Below are 13,555 nucleotides of genomic sequence, written 5' to 3' on the forward strand. Positions count from 1 at the left end.
CTAGACCTATATCTCTCACCATCCACTAAACTAAAATCGAAATGGATTAAAGATCTAAATATTAAAATAGAAACTCTGAACCAGTTGGAACAGAGGTTAGTAGAACCCTTGAAGACATCGGTGTAGGAAAAGATTTTATGAACAAAACCTCAGTTGCCCGTGAACTAGCACAAACAATCAACAAATGGGATCTCTTCTTATTAAAAGGCTTCTGCACAGCAAGAGAAACCACCAGCAGTGTGAAGAGACAACTCACAATGTGGAAAAATATCTTCACCTGCTCTTCCTCAGACAAAGGTCTACTATCTCGAATCTATAAAGAACTTAAAAAGATCAGACCTCCCAAATTTAAAGACCCAATCCAAAAATGGGCATCTGAAATGAACAGACATTTTTCAGACAAAGAAGTAGAAATAGCAAATAAATACATGAAAAAATGTTCAACATCACTGGTCATTCGAGAGATGCAAATGAAAACAATGGTGAGATTCCACTTCACTCCAGAAAGAATGGCTGCTATCATGAAATCAACCAATAACAAATGCTGGCAGGGCTGTGAGGAAAGAGGAACCCTGCTCCAGTGCTGGTGGGAGTGTAGACTTGTGCAAGCCCTGTGGAAATCAGTATGGAGATACCTCAAAGAACTAGGACTAGAAGTCCCATTTGACCCCGCTATTCTGCTGCTGGCGATCTTCCCCAAAGAATTAAAAGAATTATACCACAGTGATATATGTGTGCCCATGTTCATAGCAGTGCAGTTTGTAATAGCTAAAACTTGGAAACAGCCCAAATGCCCATCAACTGAAGACTGGATAAAGAAAATGTGGGGTTTTTTTTTTTATAAAATGGAGTACTACTCAGCCATAAAAAATGAGAAATTAGAGACATTTATAGCTAAGTGGATGCATATTGAGGCAATACTCTTAAGTGAAACAAATAGGACACACATGTGTAAATACCGAATAGTTTCTCTGGTATGAGAAACTGAAAGTGTAAATAAGGTCTAAATGTATAATAGGTAGTATGAAATAGGAAGAAAAGGGATAAAGGGGAAGGAAGTGGGAGGGCTAGGGGAAAGGATAGAAAGGAATGGGATTAATATGGGAAAATGGAAAAATAGGAACAAAATCTTTGTAAATAGTGAGGACTGGAGGGGTTGAAGGGAGGGCTGGGCAAGGGTGAAAAATAAGAACCAAGAGAAACTATGTAAAGATCCAAATTTCCAATGATGAATGTCAGTATATTGTATACCTAAAATGTACCAATGATTAGAATGAATAATTGAAAATGTAAAATAGGAAGAAAAGGTCCAAAGGGGTAGGTGTAGTGAGAGGGGCAGGGGAAAGGAAAGAAGGGAAAGGAAAAATGCTGAGAAATGGAAAAAATGGAAATAAAGTCTTTGTAAATAGGGAAGGGTGGAGGGCGTGAAGGGAGGGCTAGGAATGGGGAAAAAAGAAGAACCAAGATGCATTATGTAAAGGTACAATTCCCAATGAGGAATGTAATTGTGTTGTATACCTACAATGTACCAATAAAAGAATTTAATACAAAAAAAAAGAAATTGAAATATAGTCAGCTCTGGGAATTCAGAAATAAAACCAATTCAGAACAACAATATATGTAGAAATTTTCTAACAAATGAATCTAAATCATTATCCCCTTGTTGTATATACTTTTATGACTTTTTGTTCCCTTTTAGTGTGTTTAATTCTATTTGCAATTTCAGAGGATTTTTGCCTGACTGAAATTTTGTCAGAAGATCTTAGTCTCTTTCCTTTTAAAGTCTGTCCTGCAAATCTGTTCTTTTCTTCCTCTACTTCCTCCCAAATCCTCCGTGACTCTGACAGCTGCAGTCCCTTCCTCCTACTCCACCATTTGCATGGAGTTTCGTGGCCACTGGAGACCTTCCAGGTCCCAGAAGCTGGCTTCATCCAAGAACTTAGGTGTTGGACTTAAAGTAGCAGAAAGTAGTCAAGAATTAGAAAAACACATTTTTTTCCAGCCAAAATGAGTAGCTAGAATTTAGAATTTCATATCTAAGATATTGGTTTTGCTAATTAATTAACACAAAAATAATGGCCTGTGGGGGAACTTAGCTTTATAAACTTTTGGCTGGAAGTATTACAAATGAACAATATGCATAGGAAAATGTTAACAGTTGAGGAGAAAGGCATTTTAACAGAGTTTTACAGTATGTGGTGTAGGGTCCTCAGGGCAAACATATGCATTACACATCTAACCTCACACTGAGAATATAATCCCTAATGTTAGTTCCTCTGCTAGTCCTATTAAAAATTCTCCAAAATGTTAAGCTTGCCAATTTCAGACTAAGAATAAATGGCTCATGGTTCCTTCTGAAACAGTGTCCAAGATACATGCTCTCAGAACTGCACAGAAAATCTCTGAAGGAGAAGATTCTCTGATTTCTGGGGCACCAGAGAAAACCAATGTGTCGATCCAATCCATTTAATTCAGCGAGGGCACCCAAAGGCCATGTTCTGTTAGAGACAGTTTGAGTGGGAATTTCACATTAGAGGAGGTCAGTCTCCATGTTTGTTTGGTTGTTTTGTTTGATTTGGTTTTTGTATAATACAGTCAGAGGGTGAGACTTGGGAGTCCTAATGGAGAGCCTTTGAAATGCATTCTATGTTCTGTAGCATGTGATCTCTTACAGAGTTGAACACCAATATTAATAAGAGGGGAGGACTCCGCCAATGTGTGACACTAGCCACATTTGCAGATGACTTTACTGCACAGTTGGTGGTGCTGATATTTGGGTTAGTGGATGGATGGTCTCTTCTAGCCTTGAGTACTTAAATTATTAAATAGTTAAATGAATATTATCTTGTGAAAGGTAGTGTGGTGGAGATGAAAGGGAGGAGAGGCATGGAAAAACTTACAATAGTTCTAAACCAAATTTTTCTTCAAAGATTTAAAATAAACTAATTTTTTAGAATCTTAGAGAATCTTAGTTCTCAGTGGTGAGATAGGTCTCTCCTTTACCTCTTCAGCCTCAGTCTTTCTCATCTACAATATGGAACTCCACAGACTACATGGAAGTGAAAGGGTCAATTGCAGGAGTGCTATAAAATGTTATAAAATCTACATTTTTATATCTATTATAGATGCTATAAAATATAACATGATATTAAAATATGAGCATGTGTAAGCTATTTGATTTATTAATTTGGGAGTCTGTGTATGCAGATGCTTAATATTGATTGGATCCCATTTAACCTTGTCGAGGTCCTGAATACTGGCTCTCACTTAAGTGCCCAGGTGATCTCTAGGGCTTGGCTGGTGAAATCCTGTATTGCTAGGAACTCACACTGGCCTCGTGTTGAGCTAAGAAGTGGCCATGTTTGAGTTGAGAATGGTGAAACCAGATGGACAACCAAGTCCGGTGCTCACTTCCTCATAGTTCTTCACCTTTTCTCTCAAGCTTGTGGCCCAAAAGTTCACTTGTTTCTTAGTACTTCTGTGTTTTACAAATTAACCCCATATTATTGGGAATCTTGGTCCTCCAGCTCTCCTGCAGTCTCTGCTCCTCCTGCACGCTCCTGGGAGATTTCTGCATGTGGCCCCCAGGTTATATGACCATGTCCTCCTAAGGCCTCTGTCTCAGGAGTGAAAGCATTTGTCTATGTTCCTAAAGCTTGTTTGCCTTGGAATTTGACCTACAAAGAGAATTGTGTGCTTTGTTTTGGGCTGCTCCCTGGCCTGTGTGTTATGGTATGGTGTGATATCTGAGTACCTTCACAGAGAGGTCTGACTTGATTTTTGGGGAATATGCAACATGCACACATATGCTCTAGTCAATGACTTCAGAATGCTCTTTGAGAGGCCATGACTTTGAAAATCCTACCTAGTATTTTCATTGACTCTGAACTGGTCATTGAAAGTGTCATTTCATGATGATCCTACTCTAATTCAAGCTTCCTACGATATGACAGTTACTTTTTATATTACTAAGCCCATCCTATTTTCCACCTTTGCCGCCTTTTATGTACAGTGAAGGAAAGCGTAATTCGGTTGTGTATCATGCAATGACAACTTTGACTTCATGTCCTTGGAATTTTGCCTGGCAAGTGGATGAAGGGCTGACACTAGGTTACATGTACACTGGACTCTGATTACAAGGAGAAGAGATATAGGACAGATATGCTTTCTTTAAACGTGCATAGTTTTCCTTACTTGTTCTAAGTAACTAAGGATCTGATTCTCAGCACTTAAGTCTGCTGTCACATTTTATTTATAATGAAAATTCATGATCAGACTAAAAACTACATGTCTTAATTTTCCCAACCATTGCAAGGTTGAGGGAATAAAATAAATATTCTGCAGTTGTATCAGTTTTATTTTCCCTTAAAATGTTTTGAGTATGTTTTGCCTTAAGGACTATGACTCCCAGTGACTCTGATAGGAATAAAAGAGGAAGAGCCATTCTTGCCGAGTGTCACATTAGAACTTCATGGAAATAGCTGGAGAGCTGTTCATAAGGTTGGGGAGGTATAACAAGTAGCAAATCTGGTCCGTGTCACATTGAAACTCATTCTGATCTAGCCCACAAAGCACTCAAAGATGTATCACAAGCATACCCTTGATTGTTGCAATATGTGTGGAAGGACAGAGAGGTACAAAGATATGAGTCATGGTGGGATAAAGACAAGAAGACCACTGTGGTTGGAGCACAGGATATGTGTTCTTCATTTGTGTTAGGATACGTCTATAGACGGAAAAGAAAATAATGGTCTCAGATGAGGCTGGGAAAGGAAAAATAAAACATAATCATACTAGATAAAGACCTTTATTCTTAATCTGTGATAAATAGGATGTAAGGCAAAGGAGACTAGTGCAGTTTTAATGGCTGCAACCAATAACACAATGATGCAATAGACCTTTGACATAGCTGCAATCCTTCCCTTCTGTTCCAAATTGCAGACAAGTTAGTCTGGAGGGAATATTACTGTGAGAAACAGATAAAAAAGGTTTAGTCACCATCACCTGAGAAGGGTAAAGGGCACAGCAATAGACTCATGAAGGAGTTTGCCAACTTGGCCTTGTAGTCATCTGGGAAACTTAAAAAAAAATAAGAGAAAGAAAATTGAAAAACAGCATATTTCTGACTCTCACCTTTGGAAGGATTCCTGATTCAATGGATCTGAGAAGAGACCTAAGGATTACTTTAAATTTTCTAACAGAATAGATTAATGAAGAATCTTTAAAAATCATATATGTATAATTAAGGTAAGGTCTCTTAAACTGGGATTCAAGGGACAGAGTGTCTACATCAGAGCCAGTGAATTAGAATCTCTTTAACTTTCCATGGTAATAATAAAGCAGGATTCTCTTTTCTTCCTAGGGCATTTTGTATGGCTCTATGTGATCTTAGGTGTAGAAAACAAAAGATAAAGATATGTGAAAATGTGACTTATTTTAAAATTCTTTTTTGTACCTATACAATTAAAAGACACTGGCTTCAAAATTTTGAAGATGTAACTCCTTCTCTTAAAAGCTCTCAACACAAGAAAAATATAAAAATAAATATGTAGCCTGTCTTTGAGAAAACCAGGGGATATATGGAATCTGGACCAGTATCTTTTCAAAAAAGATATTTTAAGCAAGAAATGGAACTCATGGGAAATAAAAACAGAATAGCTTAAAACATTTTTAAAAGTCAGTAAAAGTATTTGGATAATAACGTTATCCAGAAATAAATAGGTGGACAAAAGAAGAAAAATAATAAAAAATTGGAGTATAAATTTAATAGATATCATGAAAAAAAGCACTGGTAACATGAAAAAAAGAAACAAAAGAGAGCCAAAGGATAAATATCTTTGATTTGCATGAGCCCACAAAACACTCATACCAAGACAGATTAGGAATGAAAATAAGCTTTAAAAATTTCCAAGGAATATAAAATAAAAACAGATTTATGCATAAAATAGAACAGTTATAAGAATGATATAAGAATTACAGTCTACTTCCTGACAGCTTTACCGGAAGAGAGAGAACCATGGTAAGGTTAGAATTTTGAAGTAATCATCAATCTACTATTTTCTGGTTATAAAAATTACAAACCAAATACAATGATAGATTAAAGGCATTTTTCAGATATGTAAATATTTCATTGCTTAAAAAATATTTATATATGCTCATTAGTTTCCTTTATACTTCTAGTTTATCTTAGTTCATTGAAGGAAAGTTCTGTGTTATCTGTTTCCTTTTATAAGAATATTTTTGTTTATGTCTTGTACTCTGAGTACTTTGAAGATAATGATACACAGTGTATTAATTATTGTTATGAAATTTTATTTTATTTTTTCATAAATTAAAAATTTAAGAAAATATTTTCAGCCTCCTATAATCTTTCTCAGGCACTGGAGGATATTTTCCACTAAAACATGAATAAATCAAGAAAGACAAACATATCAGAACTAGGACCCACTATAGATCAGAAGGAAAAGAAATATGCAAAAGGAACTTCCAAGATAAAAAAGAAAGTTGTGTACAGCAATGCATGTAGATTGGAACAGATATATGGAAAACCCAAGTAGTACTATAGATAGTTAAATAAAGGAAGTGATAAATGATCTAATGGACTTGATCATGTTCAAAGCTGATTAATGGTTGTATTTCAAAAATATTGATAAATAAAGGGAATTTTAACTAGAGCTTTGAATAAAAGATAGAATTAAAATGATGGCATTATTAGTTGCAGGAAAAACACAAAGCTATGTAATAAAAAATGTAATGATAATATATTATCTGTCTGACCATTGAATGATATTCATAAAATGTAATAATGAAAATACTCTGTTGTAGGGAAGTGGAAGGGGAGGTAAAAATTAAAAGTGGTTTTCTTTAGAAGGAAGGATATACATAGATAGATAGATAGATAGATAGATATAGATATATGAAAAGAAGTAAAGAGGACTGAGTATTTTTTTTCCTAAACATGTTAGCAAAATTTGATGTTTTAAACATACATATTTCTTTCATAAATTCAATCAGTTTAAAGATCAAATAAATCAATTAGGATTGAAAAAAATTTAAAAAGAAATCAAGGCAATCCGCCAATTTCAGCCTTCCAGCTGCTGCTCAGCACAGGCACAGGTTGGATGTTGACGTGGACATTGTCCCTGCTGCTCCCCTTACCCTTTATCAATGTCTTCCCAGGACTGCAAGCTCCAGGCTCACTCTTGGCTTACATTTATCAAGAGAAATATGTTTGCTAAGCTGCTTTTCTCCACAGTGTAGATCACAAACTTTATATGCTTTGGAATTACCACCTTCTTAAAATGAAGCCCCCTGATACTCAGCTCAGAGATTTGGATTTGAGGGGTGTGGGAAGTGCCAATAAACTTGATTCCAACAAGTATGTGAGAGATGAATTTGATACAGGCAATCAAAGGACCCACTTAATAAAAGCTTCCATAGAGGTATTGAGATTGAAAAGCGTTAGGGAATGAAACCCTAATTTCCCAGAAATATGTGTGCACTCATTCATCTAAAATTTATGTGAGCACATTTTAGATATTATACTTGGAGTTGTTCAGGAGATGATATGTACTTTCATGAAATCCACAATTTAGTTGTTGTAATATGTATAAGAAAATCCTATCTCCTATGACTAAATCATAGCACAAAATCAGAGGTTAGTGTGGGAGAGATATGGGGTCAGAGAGAGCCTTTTACCTCATCATCTATCTGAGCCTAAAGTCAGCTTTGAGGTCTGTCACAGCATTCTTCATCCTAAGTGCAAACTCCCGATCTGCCCCTACAGATGTGTTACACTCTATGTGCATCGGCCTTGGGGACACAGTTAACGGCTGCTCTCCCAAGTTGATATAGCTTGAAGCACATAAAATGTTGATAACAGGGTCAGGTGCACCATAGGTCCTCCACAAAGGCCAATTCCCTTGTGTTTTTTCCACCACATTTTGGACTTGGAGCCAGCAATTCTGTTTGCAGTCTGGCTGGCAGAATGCTGTGGTGGTCAAAAGCACAGGTTTCTATTTAAATCTGCAGTCTCACCTCTTGTTTTGGTTACAATGAGTTTGTTACAGTGGTGGGTTATTTGTTCTTGTTGAGGTACAGATTTTTTATCCTTTAAATGAGTTAATTATGTCATTCTTGACATAGTTGCTGTTATTGACATAATGTATTTAAAAGCGCCCAACGTACTTATATATACTGGAGAAATGTCAGAACTAATTATTATGTATCCTCTTGGAATACTTGTATTCTGAAGAAGTTTGTGTGTGTGTGTGTGTGTGTGTGTGTGTGTGTGCATGGAAACACACAAACTCACGAAATCAAGTCATACACCAATTTATCTCTGAAATTCAGAGTCCTGCAAAAGAAGCCTCAAGTCATAGTGAAAAGTAGAATTCAGTGTTCAGGATTCAAGTTCAAAATAGGTTAAAAAGGGTCACTGACTACTCTGGGCAGCAAGTGGCTGCCCTCTTTTCCTTCCTTTTATAGAGATAGTCTTCCATTTGGTTATCCTGGGCTAGACTCTGAAGCTTTCATCTTTATTATTAGGTTAAATGCTATAAAGAATGTGACTAGTAAAAAATGCTATAAAGAATGTGACTAGCCAGATATGGCAATGCATATAATCTCAGCACCCTGGGAGGCTGAGACAGGGGGATTGCGAGTTCAAGGTCTGCCTGTGCAATTTAGTGACTTAGTGAGAGCCTGACTTAAAACAAACAAACAAAAAACAAAAATCTATAAACCTCTCCTTTAATTTGAGGTTATCAAGTATTGTGTCCCAGCCCAGGAGTGTGGTGGACTGGCCCCACGCCATTTTCTTTAGTCCCACAGGCAAATCCTGTGAGAGGGGACAGTTGGGGAGATATCCTAGGCTGCTGAGCTCCAGAAGAGCTGAGAGGGTGAAGGACCATATCTTGGGTTGATGTGATAACATTGTCACATAGTTGTTCCTCCTTTCTTAGAACATAGACATTCTTGTGGTCTGAATATTTGTGTCCCCCCAAATTAGTATGTTGAAATCCTAACCCCCAAGATGATGCTGTCAGGAAGTGGGGTCTTTCAGGAAGCGATTAGGTCATGAGTTTGGAGCTGTTCTGAATGGGATCAGTGTCCTTATGAAAGAGGCCCATGAGAATTCGTTCATTCTTCCTCTCTGAGAGAACACAGTGAGAAGACATCACATATCAACCAGAAAATGAGCTCACTGGAGACATTAACTTTCCAGGGCCTTGATCTTAAACTTCCCAACTTTCTAGTGTGAGAAATGCATTTTTATTGTTTAAAAGCCACTCATACTTTGCTATAGCAGCCTGAATGGATTAAGATGGAGACACCTGCTCTTCACACAGACTCGGGGTTCTGCTGAGGCTCCCCGATGTTTGGGCAGTGGGTTTGGCTCTGGAAGTCTCCAGACAGGCCAGGCTGGGCCTCAGATGAGAGAAGAAAGGGTCTGGCTGCTTCAGGCTCACTCCAGCCTTAACAAGAAGACAGGTAGAAGAAATATTCTGGTTTCCTTTTTGGTCAATTGAGTCCAATGTTATATATATCATATCACAGGCATCTGGTCAACCTGTCTGCCAAGGAAGGAAAGGAAGGTGTTCCAAGTCAAACCATAATCAGGGAAAAAAAGACTCGATACATTATGATTATATAAAGTAGAGGCACCACTGCCTAATGGAAAAAAAATTGGATTTTATAGTCAGATAACTAGTGGCTCTGCTCCTTGTTAACCTGGAAAAGCCACATACATTACCAGAGTTTCACTAAAGTTCCTGGTTTGAAAACTGGTGGCTAATGATGACCTCTATGTAACTTGATGTGACAAGAACACTCACTTTGAATCAAACTCCAGTGAATGAGCCATGGAAGAAAGGATTAGATGAGATTTTGCATGGTGTTGAAAGTAGAAAGTGATTGGGTTTTTAAAAAAATTTCAGTTATGTTTTGCCAGCATTGCTAAGAATATTAAAAGACCCAGTGAAATGGAATCATGTTAAAGTCAGAGGGGCAGAGAATGGAGGAGGCCGGTAGAGACAGAAGAAGGCACGAAAAATGCAGCATTGGTTAAAAACTTCAGACTTCTTAGCAATCTACCACTGGGCTGACTTCCATTAACCCAGAACTTTGTTGTACTCATTTTTATCTCTTGAATACCAAGCACACAGCTACCCACCCTTAGTAGAGAGTAGATAAAAGTTGGCTCACTTAAAAATGAATCAGTAAACTTTATAAAATTTGTATTTCTTGTTAATATATCATTAGGGGTTTTTTTGCAGAGGCAAAATTAATTATAGTTTAAAGATGGAGGATTTAAAATATGAAACCTTGAGTCATGCAACTTTAAAAATAAAAGATCTGGGGTCGGGGAATTAGCTCAGTGGTGCTGCACCTGCCTGGCAAGCACAAGGTCCTAAGTTCGATCCCCAGTACTGGAGAAAAAAAAAGAATAAAAGATTTGAGACCTGACTGCTCGGTGTAGAGGCACAGTTGTGTGTACAGATATTTCCTTGTACAATGTGTTTGACCACTGTGTACTCAGATCCTAAAGTTGCAACAGGATCATTATAGTATTGACCTCAAAGGAATAAATGAATTAATCTTCTTGAAGTATATAAAATAGTATCTGGACTATAGTTAGTGCTAACTAAATGTTATCTGTTGTTAGTTTAAAGTTTTGAGAATGGCATTTACCTAATATTCACTCATAATATCACAGTTGTGCATTTTCCCCAGATATTATTCTTAATAATGTTAAAGGCTATAAAGCAATAGGTCAAAATAATGAATTTCCTAGTAAAACTTTATATAGATTAATGAGCAAGCATGCATATAAGTTAATGAGGAGACCTAAAGCTGCCACATTTCTAAGTTTGACATACATGTAAAAAGTTTAAAAATGATACCCAGTCCCTGGTTAACAGAGAAAATCCAATTCTAAAATTTAATCATCTTATCCCCCGCATAGAGTATAATAATAGATAAATTCATTTTCTGCATTTTTCATTCAATTTGATTACAGTTTTCTGAGTGATATCTGACTCTCCCCTTGGGTAGACCCCAAGGTCTAGGTTTGGGTCACTGGCGAAGCCAAGTTCTGTAATGCAACATTTGCTGTACTAAGAGATATGTTTTATAGCTCAAAAAAGAAAGTGAATGTGTTTGTAACATAAACAGCATTTGGCCATGCAATGGAAAGAAACGGCATACACAAAGGCTAAGGAATGGAAAGCTGGGAGATATTTAAGGAATTGGTTTCAAATTTGGTGTGACCTGAACAATTGGAAAATAAGGCCAAGTTCTTCCCTGAAAGCACTCTGAGTTTCTTCTGTGACACCAGGAAGACAAAAAGGAAGCAGATAAGTGCTCCGGAAGAGAATCATTTTGGAATAAGTTTGGAATGCAGCCATGCAGAATAGGAAAGTAGGGTGGGGACCACATTGTCCGTAACCTGAGCACATAGCCATGCACTGCATTGACTGCTGAGAGGAAACAGTGGGAGAAGAACAGCTCCCAGCACCCGGGTGGATCAAGGTCTCTCAAATGAGTCCTTGCTACCCTGCTCAAAGGGAGGGATGTTGTCAGTTTCCTAATCAGTATGGAGGACTTAGTCTTTGGTAGGAAAAGATAGATTTTGTTCTCTGTACAAGCACTTGGCCCATAGGTCTTCACCATCTGAGTGCAACTAATGCATTCTAAATGCAGCCCCAGGGTTGGCTACCCTCATACTCAGAGCTCTGCAGAACATTTTTTGCTAATTTTGTAACTATGCTCTGATCTGACCACTAATGTTTGAAAATGCATAATTACAGATGCATCAAGTAATTTCTTTGACTTAGGGATCATTTTAATGGAAAATTTAAAGATAATCCAGCCCTCTGCCTTCCCTTCCCTCTCTCCACCTCAATAAACTCAAGAGGCTTCCTTATCTGGAGCTTTGTCCAGTTCTTGATCTCTTTGAGCCTTGGTCTCTGTATAATACGATGGGAATGCCAATACTCACTTGAGGCTTTTTGGTGAAGATTAGATACTTTTATGTAACACAAGAAGCACCTAGCAGGGTACCCAACACTTAGTAATCATTCAATAAATGTAATCGACCAGAGCCTTGAGACCAGGTGACGCATTTCCTGGTATGTACATTTCACAATCCCCTCACTGATGTTTTGAGAACATTAAACTCCAGGGATCTATAATTTTTCTGTGGACCCAACGGAGAAAATGTTCTGACCTGCTTTCCGGACTGGCGTGGAGCCTGGGCCCGGAATGGTTGCTTTTCCTTAACAACCCTTGGCCTCTGCTCAGCCCGTGAAAGGCAGATATCCTGGGGGTGGCGGGCAGTCTTCTGCTAAATCTGAAGTTGCACAGTGGGGAAGAGAGGAAATATCGTCATGCGTCTCTGGCATCTCCCCCTGCTAGCCACACGCCTTGCTTTCGCCTTCCCTGAAAACCTTTATTTAGAAACTGTGCCCGTTGTCTTCTTGTTCCCATCACGTCTGGTTTTCACCACTTTGCTGCTGACAAGACCATCTGAACAATTATTTGCATGCTAACGATCCTCAGAAACCCTGGTAGATAGTAATTAAATATTATTAACTGCGGGGTTTTGTGACACCCTCAATGCCCAGTGAAAAGACCTGGGAACAATACTGCCCCAGACACTCTCCTACCTCTCTCTGTCTCTAGATTTTTCTGACTTTTCTCTCTCATGGGTTAGAAATTTTAGGTTATCTGCCAAGTTCTTGGAGTTCTTTTAATAAGGATTGGTTTGCTTGGGGAAAAGGTGGGTATGATCAGGAATGTTCTGTTGAGAGGATTCACTGTGGAGCCTGAGTGCTCTTCTCTGTAAAGAAGCAGGGATAGCTGCAGATCGGTCAGAAACCATTTTATCCCTTAAGTCAGTTCCAAAGCTCTCTGCTATTTCCTGGAAAACTCTCCAAAGATATATCATGAGAGTCCACCATCCATGAGATATTTTATATCTCTGGTTTACAACATGCATTCACGCAGCTGTGGAAATAGCATGAGGTTTGTATTCAGACTTTGGTTTAAACTCTGAGTTTTCCCTGAGCAAATTCATTTTATCATATTAACTAATATTTCCAAGACTTTTAAATTTTGTTTTATTTTTCAAATTGGTCTGCTAATTGCAAATTGGACTATTAAATCAACCAATATAGATAAAGTACTCCAAGAGGTATTAAATATCACTTCCTTGTCTTTATTAAAATAATTTTATTCATTCAACCATTGTAAGCATGCACACACACACACACACACACACATACACACACACACGTACATATCCATACAAATCAATGTGAAGCAATGAAATAAAATAGAGAATCAAAAAGAGCTCTTTGTGAAAGTCGTTTGCTTCTTGGGTCTGTAAAGTACTTTCTATTGTAAGAAGGGATGTTAGTTTCCCATCATTTCTCATTTTCACCTTTTTGCAAATAATACCTCTGTGCGGACTATGTATAACTTGTTCCCTGAAGAACATGATGGAAGGATTCAGGTCACCTCTACTGATTACTGTGATTTTTGGCTGTCTTAG

General features: G+C 37.7%; 1 long non-coding RNA gene across 1 annotated transcript in view; it reads left to right on the forward strand.

Moving 5' to 3' along the window:
• Positions 1 to 5,119: 5,119 nt before the first annotated feature.
• The window catches only part of LOC110347755 (uncharacterized), a 32,849-nt gene continuing 24,413 nt past the window's right edge, over positions 5,120 to 13,555 (forward strand). The window contains exon 1 of the long non-coding RNA XR_015440069.1: positions 5,120 to 5,247. This is a non-coding gene — a long non-coding RNA (uncharacterized LOC110347755). The remainder of the gene's footprint in view (positions 5,248 to 13,555) is intronic.

The sequence above is a fragment of the Heterocephalus glaber genome, unplaced genomic scaffold (genome assembly GCF_053883595.1).
Source record: "Heterocephalus glaber isolate CG9 unplaced genomic scaffold, H.glaber_assembly_v1.0 deba00001481, whole genome shotgun sequence".
NCBI classification, from domain to species: domain Eukaryota; kingdom Metazoa; phylum Chordata; class Mammalia; order Rodentia; family Bathyergidae; genus Heterocephalus; species Heterocephalus glaber.